Source organism: Copidosoma floridanum, unplaced genomic scaffold (genome assembly GCF_036245765.1).
Source record: "Copidosoma floridanum isolate Cflo_tuat_1 unplaced genomic scaffold, Cflo_Japanese_pri ptg000021l, whole genome shotgun sequence".
Taxonomy (NCBI): domain Eukaryota; kingdom Metazoa; phylum Arthropoda; class Insecta; order Hymenoptera; family Encyrtidae; genus Copidosoma; species Copidosoma floridanum.
In genome coordinates this window covers 23,740,118-23,756,342 of record NW_028321898.1, presented here as the reverse complement: position 1 = coordinate 23,756,342, position 16,225 = coordinate 23,740,118, and the positions used below count along the sequence as shown (strand labels likewise).

General features: G+C 38.0%; 1 protein-coding gene across 1 annotated transcript in view; it reads left to right on the top strand.

The window, feature by feature from the left end:
- LOC106638871 (uncharacterized) overlaps positions 1-16,225 on the top strand; it is a 238,404-nt gene that overhangs the window by 192,461 nt on the left and 29,718 nt on the right. The window lies entirely within an intron of this gene.

The window sequence follows — 16,225 nt, the reverse complement described above, 5'->3', positions numbered from 1 at the left end:
GACGAGAAAAGGAAGGACGGGGCAACGAGAGAATCGATTAAGCAACTAATTCAATATTCTTTCACTCCCTGGGAATTAGTAAACTTAGAAAATTGAAGTTAAATGAAAGCGCGTCAACCTTACCTCTGTACCTACCTACGACATTGAAATTAATTGGGCCTCTAGCACCCACCCCCGGTGTCAACGCAGCTCGTTATTTTTCGCCCGAAAGCACCCTCATTTTGCGATTAAAAACTTTGAGCGCGACAAAATAATCTTGCAAGTGAATCGGAAAATTAATTCCTCGTGGAGGAAAAAAAAAACCGAAATTGGCAACAAATCGAGTTTGCGAACGAAATAAAGAAAAAAAAAGTTGTATCTCGAGATCTTTGAAAGGATCTCATAGAGAGTAAAGCTCGGAGTCCGATAAAGAAAAAGAGCCAAGTAACGGTCATCGGTCTCACTCAGTCTGTGCTCAAGAGAAGACGATAAAACTCTCGGAGTGAAAGTGCGAGGATGTGATAGTGAGCGAGTGGATCATCATCGTTGTCACCATCTCCGTATGAAGGATACAGTCTCTGCTTCACCGTAAAAATGACCAAATCCCATTGAGTGACGACGACGTGGCTCTGATACTGCATTTTTTCCCGTTTTTCCTCCTCTATTTAGGTACTGTACTGTCCAATGGTTGACGTATCGCTTCGATCTACATTATTATTTTTACAGTTCCAGAATCGTATTGTTTCTATTGCATGTACATACATTCGTGGAAAATCCCTGGAATCATTACTCGCTATTGAGATAATAACCGGGAACCCACAGTAAGTTTGTGGTCCAGCGTAATCTTCTAGCTCCACCCAGAAATGACAGAAAAATAATAAAAATCTGAGCCAGATAAAATGGGTGACAACCATCGATGACTACATCAACCACTTAACATATATTATACACAAACATGCAACATAAGACCCTAATCCTTGGCCTAATATTTTTCCCTTTAGTCATGCCTACCATCTGGATGGGCCATCGTACCAGTCACCCTGTACTGGCGTTATGTAGCAGGGCCATCCATACTATCACTTGGCACACCAGATCATCTCCTTCCATAACTTTCTTCTTTCCTTCTCTTCTGCTTCCTCCCCTTGCAAGAAAAGGTCCTTACGATAGCGGGTACACAGTGGAAAAAATCGTGCTTTATGCGGGAAACGTGACGAACCCTTTTTCTTTCTCTCTCTCTCTGCCTCTATCTTTTTCTTATACTTTTACTCGGATCTTCTTGCACGCTTTACAAGAATATACAACGAGTGCACATGTATTACAAATTCAAATCGGGTTCCCGGGGATGGACAATGCAATAGCACCAATGCCAACAGTTGCAGTGAATTGTGACACGTTGGTTTAGGATATAGTATAGGGTAAAGAATTTCCTTTTCTGTTTGTGCAAATACACTGTAAATTCCAAGTGTGTTAAAGTACGCGTTTAAAGCGTGTAATCGAAATTTCTGTTTCTTTTTCATAAGATGTGTTATAGTAGTCTTGATAAACATTTTAAGAAAAACCAAATCGATTCTTCGTAAGCTATTTTACCTATTCTATTAAACTAAACAGTTGTTTTCTTGAGCGATTGAGATAAGAAGACTGTAGGAAGTAAAATATTTCTGTCGTAAATTTTACACCCTTGTGGAGGTATTAGACCTGTGACATACACGTTTTTTCAACGCACAGCTTTTCTACGTTAATTTTTCCTATTTAAAAGTATCGAGTTTACTCTACCACCCTTTAGCCGATGCAGATCACTTTATTAACAAGAAACATTTTGTTATGGCTTCTTTGGAAATTGTTATCTGCTCAACGATTTATCTTTCAATGCTTACTTAATGAAAAGATGCCCATCAACAATTCTACGGTCTACATCTGTCAGATTAATTCATCTATCTCCGTGACATCATTAATGAGTATAGTAACCGTAGTCTGACAATAAAACTCAATTCAACACCTCCCTTTCTTCCCTATTATCTCAAAATAAAGGAACCTCACGGTGAATGAAGACGCAATTAATGTTTCTTGAACGACACAATAATTCCACTACGAACATACCTACGTCAATGTACATAAACGCGTAGTCCTCAACGCCAAAGGTCAGGAAATATAAGTTCAGCCTCTTTCGTCCCTCCCCCCCCTCTCACATCCACGCGTATGTGACCTAACGGCACACGATCAATCAGGATGACAGTAGATTGTGGACAAAACGTCTAACGCGACGTTGGCTGGTGCTGGGAAATTAAAAAGCCTTCCTTTTGTTCTCCACTTTTTCTACCTCGAAAAGAAGAAAAATAGCTTGGCAAAGAGGAACAAGAAGAAGAAGAAGGGACGTTTGGCTGTTAATTAACCGTCCTCCCTCCCTTCCATCTCTCACTCTTTGCCCATCACCTGACTCTCGATTTTCTTTGGACCAAGTGTAAGGAATTAAAGGTAGGAGGCTTTGGCTGAAAGGAGCAGACACAGAGAGAATGTAAAATGAGCACGAGGGCGGTGGACCTAGAAAAAAAAAATCAAGTTGAATCAAGTGTGTGCGTTTGTTTTGTGGCCTTGAGTGGTGGTGCTAATGAAATTGCGTGCTGATTTCTTTAAAGAAAGTGGTCGCGAGAACGGTGATTGTAAGATACGGCATTGATCAATCAAGTGGATTGGGAGCAGAAGAGTTTACCTGATGAAAAAAAGGGCCCTCGATCTAGAGGATAAAAGGACATTTATTTCAATTCAATTGCTATAGTTTCTTATCACTCGTCTTTAGAAACTTTCTCTAACGTCACAGTGTGACCTCGTCTACAATCAAAAATTGATGAGAAATCAAGCCATAACAGTACTTGCACATCAAAACTAATTCGATTCCTATAGCATTTCTTCAATGTGACTTGAAGTGAAAAAAATAAAATATAAGAAAAGAAGCATAGAGTAAGGGAAGTTCTATATTTTAGATACGAAATTCTGTTATAATGAGTGTAAACTTAGCTAGATACTTAGCAATAACCAAGCCACATTCCTCATTTTCTTCTTCCTTTAAAAAAAAAAAAAAAAAAAAAAAAAAAAAATTTTAACACGATTACAAGTGAACGATGAAGGGTGACGAGATCTGAGGTCGTTTAAAATTACCACTGGTGAGAATCGTGTAATTATAAACGTAAACAAACGCCTTTCCCATACCATCAGCCGTGCGCTATACTATATAGTACCTGCCTAGCAGTAGCAAAGCGGGGTAAATTCGCGACTCGTGTACGCCGGGGGTTAATTACTCCGTGCCATTAACGTTATAACTTTGGGCGAGGGGAGGGGGAAGAGGGAGGAACAGGAGAAGAGGTCGAGTTACACTACGTGACTCGCTGCAGCTACAACGCTTGGCTGCCGCTGCTGTTATACGAAGGGGAAGAAAAGGGGTGGAGGGAAAGAGCAAGTGAACGTCTTTAAGATGCGATAAAGGGCATTCGCTTGCTCTGCTTCTGGGTGATGCTGCGTAATGACTTGCTCTGCATCGCTAAGAGATTTTTTTCTCCCTCCACCCTCCACTCCCTCCCTATTTTTTGTTTCTAGGGTAATAATGCTTTATTTTGCATTTTTTGTCGTTTCATGGTAGTTAGTGCGGTATTTTAAATTCAAACGGACAAAGTTCAAATCGTTTTAACTCCGAAAGTAAAGTAAAAATCTTAGTCGACTGATGATTCATCTTAATTGCAGTTCATTTTTCAAGTCAGATCCAGGCTGTATATACGTGTACCATGAGTCAAGATGAAGAACTTGTGGCCGAAGAAGTCGAGAAATCCACGGAAGCTCGAAAATCCGCTTAAGAAGTTAGCTTTCTTACCCTCATCCTTCGTCAATTTCTGAGCAGCTTATGCGTTACAACACCGAATTATAAGAGCCTCGAAAAGTTTCGACTTATACGGATCCGACTTTTGATTCAGTCATCTCTTCCAAAGGAATAATAAAGAAGATCTTTTTTTGTTCCACACAAAAATCAACCATTAAATGGCTAATGAAATGAAGAAACCCGATTAATTAACACGATATCGATTGATGCACGTGTAATATTTACGGTAGAGTCACTACGATTTTAAATTAGACAATTATAGTGACGATACACTGTCAGACTGATATCGTGAAGTACGTAGTCCACAGTTCTAACTTACTTCTCATCCATTTCCAAGACCCATTTACAGAAGTGGAAAAAAAAGGAAGAAAAGTTCCATCGACGTCTCTATAATCTCTCGGCGCCTTTGCCTTCCAGTATTTGTGACTTCGAGACAGGTCTTGTATGAGAATCGTATACGTCAGTCTATTCTCAACCCTCGAAGAGACGGGAACCTCCTCTATATGCACTTGCTTCCTATATTTCGCTGAATTCTTTTCTCTCGTTCATCGCACACTCTTGGATACAGACGTTGAGATAACTCCTTGGTTGATAAATCGCTTCTTGCTCTCTGACTCTCGTTACAATGTTTTTTTTTTTTTTCTTTCTCTGGTAAAGGACGTGGTCCAATTGTTGAGAATACAAAGCATCATTTCCCATCAACATGCGTAGGATCCCTCTATCCCTTCTACCGCCCTTTTTTTCAAAAAGCGAATTTTTTGTCTGCTCAACAACAACCGCAGCAGTGGCAATCAGGTCTTTGAATTATTTTTTGCTCCCTATGTAGTATGCCCGAACTCGCCGGGTCACGCAAAGCTCATAACAGCAATATCGTGTTACTGCTGCCTAGAAGATTAGAGTGTGACGTGTCTTAGGCTGGGATGGCAACTTGGCTCATGTAAAAGTTTAAAAATCCCTCCAAGATTGAAAAAAAAAAAAAAATTGTTTTTGAGGTTCACTTTTTTTTATCTATTAATATACAGCTACGACACTAGCCAGAGGGAAATATAAATGCACTTTGAAGAATCTCGTTCTCTCCTGCTGCAGAAGACAAGTTCCTGTTTATATTCTATTCGCTCGACAAAGTGTATGTAAACGCAAGTGGAAGAACGCACCACAAGCACCGCAAAAAGAGGCATGTCACCGCAAGGATTAGAAGGATTGAATTGTCTTCAGAAAAACCCGACCGTGAAGTTATCCATTTATAAAAAACATCTGCATGTTGGATGGCAGTCGTGCCGAAAAAGCAATCTTTATACAAAGGGGAGACGGGAAATCGAGATCCGATGATACTGTGAATTTTAAGTACGTCTTGCTGCTGGTTTTTGATCTAATCATAGAAAACGTCAGCGGCATCAGTCGGTGTAGTACTACGGAAATGCCTTAGACTCGGTGGATGCTATTTTTTTAGCAAAAACTATTTTTTTTTTTTTTTTGTCAAATACACTTAAGTGCACAAAGCTGTGAAAAATCCTCGCACGGCAAGCTCCATCGCGTCTAAAGTATCAATTATCCTTTTTGCTCCCAAAATCTGTTGTTGACAAATCATTCAGCTAGTAACAAGCTCTAGGTTCAGTTACAACAACAGCAACAACTGAACTTGTCCGCAAAACCTAATTAGTGTAATCTGTGCACCGTGAAACTCATCGGGTCTTGCACCGGTACTGCATGTACATGAATAGCGCGTTAAGCGTGTTGTATACAGTTACATGAGGCTATCAATGGGTATTGGATTACAGTTTATACAAATCGGCGGGTCATCAGAATCTGTACTATGCGTGCACGGGCTGGTGGTGAGCACGGACTCCTCCGGAACTCTGAAATAGTTTCCAATAATACAACTTTATGGAAATGCCAAGCTATTGTCACGAGCAAGTGGTTAAACTTGGACTAGCCGGTATGGAATTACCCTCTATCGTAGCTTTGCTGTGGTCGACACGCGGGAATATCTTCAGTTCTGTGCCCAACCTTGACGTCAAAAGCAGAGCGTGCCCTGTACAATGCAGTTGCTCAAATGTTTATGTATCGGAGGGTTGGTTGGCTCGTCGTGAAATTCTCAAGTACCTGTTCTTACGTTTGTAGAAGGAGACATGAACGCATCCAATATCAAATAAAGTGACTTTACCAATAATTATTTAACATAAACACGAGCACATAGCTCGCCATCTGATTAATATGATAACTAACAAATGGGACACATTTATAAGCTGGTAGGTCACATACCACCTTTAGTAATAAAACAAATGTGGCTGCGCGACTAGGTAGAATCCCAAGTACATAGCTGATCGAAGAAAAATGATATTTCATTTCTGCGTCAGCTCAGGAGCAGCACCATCTCTGATCACCTTTTTTTTCGATCGTGTGATAAAAATATAATATATATACGCGTACGTGAACGTCAGCACGCAATGGCTCGCGTGTCAAACGCTATGGTCGAAAAAACACACGATTTCAGCCCCAAACGTACGCATATGTAAATGTACTTCCTCTTCGTAATATACGCACGATTGGCTTTTAAATGCGTTTTAGCGTATCACAAGCGTGAACTACAACCTGCGAATGAAAATAAAATACGACCCTTTCTCTATTACCGTTCTCCCTCTTGTACACAGCGCGTTTATATTATACATATGTGTACGACGCCTCCCCCCCCCCTTTCCCCTTGGCATGTTATTACAGTGGCGGCATTTTACAGTCGCAGTTATACGCGCTGCTGGTGTCATAAATCACGCGTCTCTCGCCTCTTGTGTACCGACTCCGTCGCGTATACGTACACTTTCTATATCTTCCTTTCGTGCTTTCGGGAGGGAAAAAAGAGCAAGAGGGGGAGAGAGGGGCCAATCGTAAAAACCAAATAGTGGCTGACACCACAACCGCGTGTACAGGACCGACATGACAATGCGCGACACCAGATTGCCGTAGACCGACTGCCACCGTGTACGAGAGCTGTGCTTGCGTAAAATCTTGATTGGGAGGCTGGATGGAGATTGTTTTTCTTCTTGCGTTAACAATCAAAATGCGAATTTTTTTCGCATTCGTTGAGCAAGTCATTGTTTCCTATTTTTGGCATTGGGACATTTGTGGAGATTCATAGGTGTGACGTGATACATCAATATTAAGCATGTCATCGTCCACTGTTATTCATCACACTGTTTTATCGCTTTGCAACTGCTTGGGACTGCTTTCATAACCAGTTTGCCACTCACAGTGCATCGCCTTGACTTTGGGTCCCACGATATTTGGGTGTTGGTTTTTTTAAGGATTCTCCTCACGTGCCGTGCCAAAGACAACGTGACATGTTTCATACCAAGACAAACCAGGTTGGGTTCCAAAATCTTTTTGTTCTACGTTTTGTCTTGTAGTTCGAATTAAAAAAAAAATTCTCAAAAAATTTACTCATTTTTTTTTTAATGTTACTTTGACGCGACTGTACGCGGGTGCATCGATTTGCGCACACGGAAAATCACGTGCCCTAAAACTCTCTCGTAGTAGGTGCAGTTGGTATTCAAATACGCAGCCCGATTTGAATATTTCAAGCGTTGATTTTTGTCGTCAAATTGGAAGGGATGCTATTTTCACATTATTGGGGGAAAAGAAGGCTGGCAAGATTCAAGAGAACGAAATTTTTACAGACAGCCGCTAAAATAAAGAAAGAAAAGAAAAAAAAAACTATCGAGTTGTCGTGAAAGGCGAGACCACTGGACAGGAATTTTCTTGCTCCCCGCGCTTTATGCAAGAGAATTTTCGTATTACTCGGCACCAGCGCGCGCTTTGGGGAGGAAATGAAATTATGAATTTATGCGCGGAAACGACGTATTTGTCGCCCCCGACTGCAGCGAAATTTAAATACATCTCTTTAATGCCTACAGCTCGGTGATTATTGTACCACGTAGATACGAGTGTGCAACGTACAATTCAGTTGCTGCGTGCGCTTTAATGCGGGCTCATGTATCAATTCATGTGTCATAAATAATTTTGTCGGTAGAGCCTCTAGGATAGTATACGAACTTGTAATTTTACATAAAGTACCCACGTTTCAATTGTACGAGGGTAATTGATTCGGCGTTGATACGTATACTACTGAAACTCAATTTATTAATTTTTTATCAACTTCTTTTTTTTTTACATCAGTTACATAATAAAGTCAACAATCATGATTAAGGTCACACGTATGTTACATCGGTAATATGGGAGTGCATATTTGTAATCACACGTAAAATTGGATAACTAATTTGTTGTTTATCGAGAAAAATATAGAATTACATTATTATCATGAGTATTAATTTTTTTTAATTTTTAGTACACTCGTCATTCCCACCAGCACATGAGGTAACGTAACGAATTAACTGTATGAATTTTAAGCAAGTTATATTAAGCATGTGCATGTGCTTAATTGTAATAACATGTCATGGTCGGTTTTAATTAGGTTGCGAGTAAAAATTTTACGATTCAAAGTTGTGTTTGAAAAGGATTTAAAAAAATGTTGAATAAAATGGTTATCAAAACACCCTTTGTGGGTGAAATACACGATTCCACGAAAAATACGGGTTTGACGACGCAATGACGCAAAGCAAATAACCGTTACAAACCGAGGAGGATTAAAAAGCAAACAAAAACCTGGAGCCGCTAGAAGGTGGATTGAAAAAAAAAAATCGTTCGTGTACGGTCAAAAATCTGCTTTTTACAAAAACGTCAAACATCGCAAAAGTAAATCGGCCTAACCAAACATAAAACTTTGTGTTTGAAATGGTAAATAAAAATCGCCCTCTGCAATTTCACGTATGAAGTTAAATATATTTTACGCAGAAATAAAAATGCAAAGAGAATAACGGAGGGAGGAAAAGCGTACGTTTGTCTAAGTGAGATTTTGAAACAAATTTTGAGAATGCAAATTTATTCAAATGCCAAGTCATTGACAATAGAGAAAAAAGGGAAAAGCGTGCCTCAACAACTTTTATGCAGAAAGATGGATGTTTGCGTCCAGGTACGTATTTATGTACGCATACATGCCGTTGTAATGGTGTTAAAGAATAAAGTAACATTTTTTCGTACTGTACGTGAAGTAGCAAATTTAAAATATTAATAAAACAATTTTTTGCCATGGAAACAAAAAACGTACGTACTGTATAAACAATGTCAAAGGCACGTATCATTATAAATTACGTAACCCCAAGTACTATCCAACTTCAATTATTTTTTACAATATCGAGTATTTCATTTTGTTTAAAAAGTGTTTACAAACAACGAAATGAATTAATACTACACTCACAGGTGGCGAGACCGAATTTCTGGACTTATCATCCACAACCGGGAGCATCAGCATTTATGGACCTCATCCCACGCACTCCCCAGTCATTTACAATTTAATCACTCGTGTGGCTATATTAATTATTATTTATTCCCATTGACTTTGCGCCACACATGCAAATAATAACAAATTCATAAAAACAAAACACGCAGCGTATAGCCCGTAGCCCTTCAGATGCCCAATTTGCATATGTATGTACAAACACACGCACACACCTTGAATCCGCAAGCTCTGGGGCTTTGCGCGTACACTTTTATGATTTATACGCGCCATTGTCTCCGTCTACTGTGCGCGACGAGCCCAACTACCGTTATTGTTGTAGCAGCGCCCCAAATTTCGACGCGTAATTTTTATTGCACCGATGAGGGACTTTTTCTCTTTATACTGTAACAGGTGAGGGATTTATGATAATTATCAAGCGTGGTTTTTTTTTATCTCGTAAACTGTACGATCGGTTGGGTGAATAATGTTATGCGTTGGTATTTAAAATGCACGCGTCCTCATATACAGGAAATAATGATCTTCTGATACGCCCGTATTTACCGATGCGATGGTTATTTTTGTACGTGAATGAAAAAAAAAAAAAAAAAAAAAAAAAAAAAAAAAAAAAAACTAATGACGCATCGATCGGCCATTGAGAAATTTATAGCCCCTCATGCTCTGGCCCTGCAAGATAGTTAAATATTTTCCCGATACTCTCCCGACTTGGTGCTCTAACTTGTCCTGTACATCTTATATAATCAAAACGGTATTTTTAATCACGTAATAAAGAAACTTAATTTTCCTGAACTTATTATTATCTTCCACGTGTTGATAAATTTTCGGGATTTTATGGTATTGCGTGAGTGAGGGGGTTGTTATCCATGCCCATAATATCTGATACAGTATTATTTTCCAGCTTAATTAAAACCTTATTTGTGAAAGGGTCGATTAAATGAACTACAAAAAAGAAAAAGTATGGTAAAAAAAAAAAAAAACAGTGAAAGTGTGAGGTGAAAAAATGAGAGTAGGGAGGACGCGTGCGCTGCCATACATATTAATGAAGGTACCTAGATCTGATTTCACGCCTATCGCACGGAAGCGTAAAGATCTTTGGGTGGAGATAACGCGTTGGTGATTTTCTTCCTGTGATAATGAAGAAGGGGCTCTGTGGTGGTGGAGTCGGTGGGGCTTGAGGCTATAGAGGAGGGATCGTTTGCATAAATGAATGAATAAAACTTTCTCGCATTGATCTACGCGCACTTGCGGTGGGTGTGTGCTAGGGCATGTGCTTTTTCAACTTTGTCGCGTGCCACGGAAGGGTTTTAATTATCATAGATCCATTTTCAGAGGAGGAAAAGCTATTTTTTCGAGATTTTACTTTGGATGAGTTATGGCATGCGTTTTTTAGACAGTTGTTGAAGGCTTATGATTATTTTTACTTTAGTTTTCGTAGCTATAAACCATTTTTAAGAAGTTTTTTAACTCATTTTAGTCTACATATTATCTCCATTAAAATTGAATGCAATTTCATATATTTTCCATAACTATGTATGAAATTTTACCTTTTTTGTAATTAATTTATTTATAAAGTACATTGGCTTTCTTTATCCCATTAAAATAGATTCTTCATAAGTAACAAAAAAAGAAAGGGTGGCAGTAGTACCTCATCTTTCCGTATGTTATTGAAATCATAAAATCATACTCCTATGTTTCAGCAACTTTAAGTTACTTCACGATTGTATATTGTTAAAACAAGAGTAATGTGTTAGTTTTCCATTACCCATGAATTGATTAGATATTTCCGTAAAGATTTATTGTTATATAGAAACAAACAGTTACACATAAATTAAACATATTTCTACCATCACTGCCAGACTTTAAAAAAAATCTCCCACATAAAGTATTTTTTTCATAGAGTGAACAAAAAAAAAATTATAACTCAACTTCCTCCACGACCCATCTTTCCCATTTCGCTTCTGCAAAACTAATTACCCGCACAGGCATGGCGGAGCGACTAATTAACTTTTTCTCCGCACCCCGTATCAATCACGATTCTCCCTTTTCACGCCGCATACATACTCATACACACCCATCTCGTTCGTTCATCGATTTGCAACGCAAGCGTTATTCGATTATAATTATATCGAATCAGTCGCAACCCCCTTATAATATTGCATTTTCACTCATGAAATGTTATATCTCAAACATCATCACCATCGAGAAAAATAAAAACTGCAGATTAATGTGATGGAAGCATGACTAACCGAAACCATTTTTTGGGTAACTAGTAAACCATTTTAAAGGGACAACAAGAGGCTGCATTTACTATCAAGAACCAATAATTTAGTATCAGATGGTACTTTTGTTTCCATGTTCTTGAATATCAGTTTAAATAAAAACGACTCATCAAACAAATTAACTGCAGCGGTGAACGAGAATCCAAACCACCACAGTCGCGAGACCGCGAACAATATACAACGTAAGCATACCCGTGCACATGTACATGTATTTGTAGAATACATACGGGTACGCCCGGAAACTCGCGTATTGCGTGGTCCCACACTTAAAGCCTATAATATTCGTGTAGCAGTGGAGCCTCAGATTTCTCCCTCCCCCCTAGCTCTCTCTCTCTCTCTCTCTCACTATTTCCATGTATAATCGGTATAATTGGGTAATTGAATGGTAATGGCGGTGAAATGTTGAACACGTCTACCTCCTCTCTCTCTCTCGCGTTGTTTGCAAATATGCTCGGTAGCATACACAGCAAGTACGGCAATACTAGAGAGGATCGCTGTTTGTGCACGAACGTGTAGTTTCACGTTCATACTGTCTTTATCCTCTTTCGTGCGCTGGCAAGCAAATTCTCGGATGCTGCAGCTGGTTACTTCAAATGCTGCGTGTTGTTGTTGTAGTTGTTGCAGTAGGGTGGTTGTGTTGTTTTGTATGCGCAAGCTGGTATAGCGGAAGCGTGGCTTTGCAGTTTTTCAAACTCATGATTATGAAAATGCAATATATCGTGTTCACTCGGGCTATGCTGTGCCTGTCCCAGAGCCTATTTTGGGACGTTATTTAGAAAATAACTGCTTCGGTACAAAACCTAAGGACAAATGTATTGTCACTCAATTGTACACGAAAAAAATCCTTCAATTTATAATGAACGACCAACCCTGGCACACGTAAACTTATTTAAATGCACCAAAACTTTCTTGGCATGAAATCGTAATAAGTTTAGTCATGAACTTTCTCTCTCTCTCACACACACACTAATAATTTAGCAAGTTATTTCTTTATTTAATCTATTGGTTTTTTCATACGAGTCGAACTTGCATGTACGTAAATCTTTAGGTAGCAAGATCGATGCCTTGATTCACGTGGAACCAGTCACATCATCGATGAACAACAATATGTGGACGTTTAATCGCTTTCAGTTAACTTTAAAATACTTAAAAGTATTTGTAAACATAACTTTCCTTACCTTATCAGTGATAAACTATCCGTACAAACACAGCCGTTGTCAGTTTCGATGCTTTCACGCGTAATGCAGTACACGACAACGCAGTCGAGTTAAAAGAGTAGGGGGGACCAACAGACAGACGGAAGAGAGAGACCGAGTGAATGAGTTCGTCCGAACAGATCTCTGCTACTGCTGCTGTTGTACAATGGGGTGCAGCGAAGTTCGACAGATATTGAGTGGTAGTTCTACTTAAAGCTGCACTCCCGAGCAAACACTGGGCTTGAAAGTAAGCTCGAGTTACGAACTGAGCCTGATTCGTACCAATTTGCTGGGACGACATAGAGATGTGAAATCGTAGCTTTTTCAATTTACATAAAAAAAAAGAAAATTGATTTTTCGAAACTAAATGAGCTAGTTTGCAAGAAAGAAATAGAGAATTTATACATTCCATGATCGAAACGGTATCAAGTAGTATAGTGCTATTTTAGTCAGACGCAAGTGTTTCGTTCAATTTATATTAAAAGGATGTAAATTCAGTGTGCTGATTTATTGTCAGAAACTGTATTAGCTAGTTTACTTAAATAATTAGATAATAATTTATTCATTCAACGATATAAACGATGTTAAGTAGTATAGTCATGTTTTGGTCAGACGTAAGTGTTTCGTTCAATTCATAAAAAAGGATATAAATTTATACTGCTGATTGATTTTCATAAACTGACTAAGCTAGTTTACTAAGAAGAAAGGGATGATAATTTATTCACTCAACGATAGAAACGATATTAAGTAGTATAGTGCTGTTTTGGTCAGACCCAAGTGTTCCGTTCAATTCTAAAAAAAGTTGTAAATTTATTAGGTTGATTTCTTTTTGGAAACCGAATTAGCTACTTTACACAGAAGAAATGTATAATAATTTATTCATTTAACGATTACATCAATTTTAAGTAGTATAGTGTTGTTTTGGTCAGACTTAAGTATTTCCTGATATTTCTTGATGATTTCATACATCTAGCATAAAATAAAATTTTTCTTTGTATAAATGTACTAAACGTACTAAATGTATTACATATTTTATAACAAAAATAAAGAAACATAAAGAGTACAGAGCCATGATGAGTTTAAAAAAAATCTACCCGATTCAAGTAATGCTGATAAAAGTAATAAAAAATCTAGCTCACTGCAAGTATATCCTCTGGGTATTTTGCTTTGAAAAAAAACTGTAAAAAAAAAAATCGAGAGTCTAGCGCGAATAATATTTTTGAGCTGAAAAATCAATAAGTGAGGGATTGAATGACAAATTTTAGAGTTCGTGCAAGGAAAATGTTATGTCTGCGTCCTGCCAGTAAAATATTCCCTCCCTCGCGGTTTGGAAAAGCTTTTGCTTTTATAGTCATCCCCACCACTGAAAATACCACCCTCAAGCCAGTGTAAAAAGACATAGTGTATGGGTAAGAAGGTTTGAAAAGTACTTCTCTACCCGGCATTTCTTTTCCTCCACCCGACTACTGCTACTTTCCATCCTTTTTTCGTAGTCTTCTACTTTCTTTCCTTCTCCTCTTATTTTCTTGTATCCACACTGGTGTTTTTAGAGGCTGGTTGACATAGTTTCGACAGGTACACGGCCAAGTTATAGTTTCATACTTTTCTGTCTCGTTTCTTCCATCTCTTCGTCTGGGAGGCTTTATCTTTATCCCTTCCTGCGTTTTACTACTTTCATCACATTTCAGTTTCTCGTGTCTTACTAAAAAATTTTTACCATCATAGTAGATTTTTTAACTTTAAGAGATTAAAATGCATCCCAACTTGATTCAAATGCCCCATTGGCATTTTTAAACTACCTCCTTTTTCGTTAAATGAAATTACTGCTGCGCTTCAAGCGGTAAAATCCGCCTTAAAAAGCATGAGAATGAGATCCTAGACAGAGCAAGCAAGCATCGTATATTGATTTTATGTGTATTCAATTCCATGGGCTTGGAGAATTTTCCACCAGCTATAACCAATGAAACATATATTCCGAGACACCGTCCCTCGGCAATACTCCGTGGCTGATATTTATACCCTTATGCAGTCTACCAGGAGGTTACACCACACTCTCCTGAAATACCACACTTAAAAATAATTGATCAGACTTGACGTTATCCCTTGAATAAAATTAACTATTGATCTTTACATACACTTACAAAATTGTTTACTTATGGGGACTTGACGTTTTTTGATTTTTGTTTTTAGATGGATACAAACGAACGTATTAAGTATTGAAGCCTGCGTATGCTCAAGGGAGAGATGCGTTCGATCGATGTTTGTGCGCATGAGGTGCGAGAGCGTATGGATTTACACTTGTTTTAGGGCAATTCCAGCTAGGGGCGGAGCCGAGAGACAAATATTTACGAGGCATGCGGGCTCGATCAGACCTAGGCATTTTTTTAATAGTTCTAAACTTTTTCCATTACGCCTATTATTTTTGAATCGAAACAAATGAAAATTTAATAGTTTGGTTATAAACCTCTGCGATTAAAAATTATGTTACACATTATTCCAAATGATTAATTAGACATGGTTATTAAATTACAGATTTCTGATACAATCAAATCGGTATGAACTTGAACGTATAATTCATTGTAACTTTGAAGCTATTAATAAACACCATTACCATTAATTTAACAATGAGAAAAGTCTTATCAAGAAAAACTGAATTTCAAGTTATGCCAGCATCCCCCAGATAATCTTGAAATCTTGATCCAAGAATGTAATGAATGTGCGTCCGTAGACTTTCATTTAAAAATTTTTCGCAGTCCGTTTGGAGGGAATAAAAACATAAATATTGTACATTAACTTCATCCACCTGTGCATGATAAAAAAGTAATATTAATGCTCCAGCTAATAGTATATGTACACATACTGAGGAAACAATTTTTATTTAAAATCCACAATATTTTACCGAATTACGTTAAAAATTATAAAGATTTTTCTCAAATTGTACGATTATGAATTCTGTATAATGCGAGTGCCAGCTCCACCGTGAAAAATGCTCGGCTCAATATCTGCTTTATTTACTTCTTCCTCTATTTTTTATTCATGTGCCATTCACACATTCGCCAATAGCGCAGGTTTTCCGGGTAGCTCTCACGAGTCAATTCCACGAATGCACTCATTGAAAAAAATACGGTTGAATTTTTTCAAGTTCGTATTATAAGTGCACTCGAAAATTATATGGCGTTGGGTGCGAATTACGCATGGTCCGTGTATAATGTACGCGTTATAATATAATAAATGAAATTTTTTTTATCAGAAGTTACCATTACCACTAGCGTTTTACTGAGCAAGTTTCAACGTATGGAACCATAATTCTCACTTCTCACAAAATTTTTTCATAAGTTTTTAATGCACTACAGATTTAATATGCATACGAATACTCTGCAAAAAAAATTTTTTTTTCAAGGATAATGTATATGTCTGTTGGACAACATGAAATTCGATGAAATTTTGGCGGCTAATTTTTGAGACAATCTCTTAAACCTTCATATTTATTGAATTTCATGGCTCATTGTTTGTGTGTTGCGAACGTATATTGATATTTTTATCTGTGATTACTCATAGT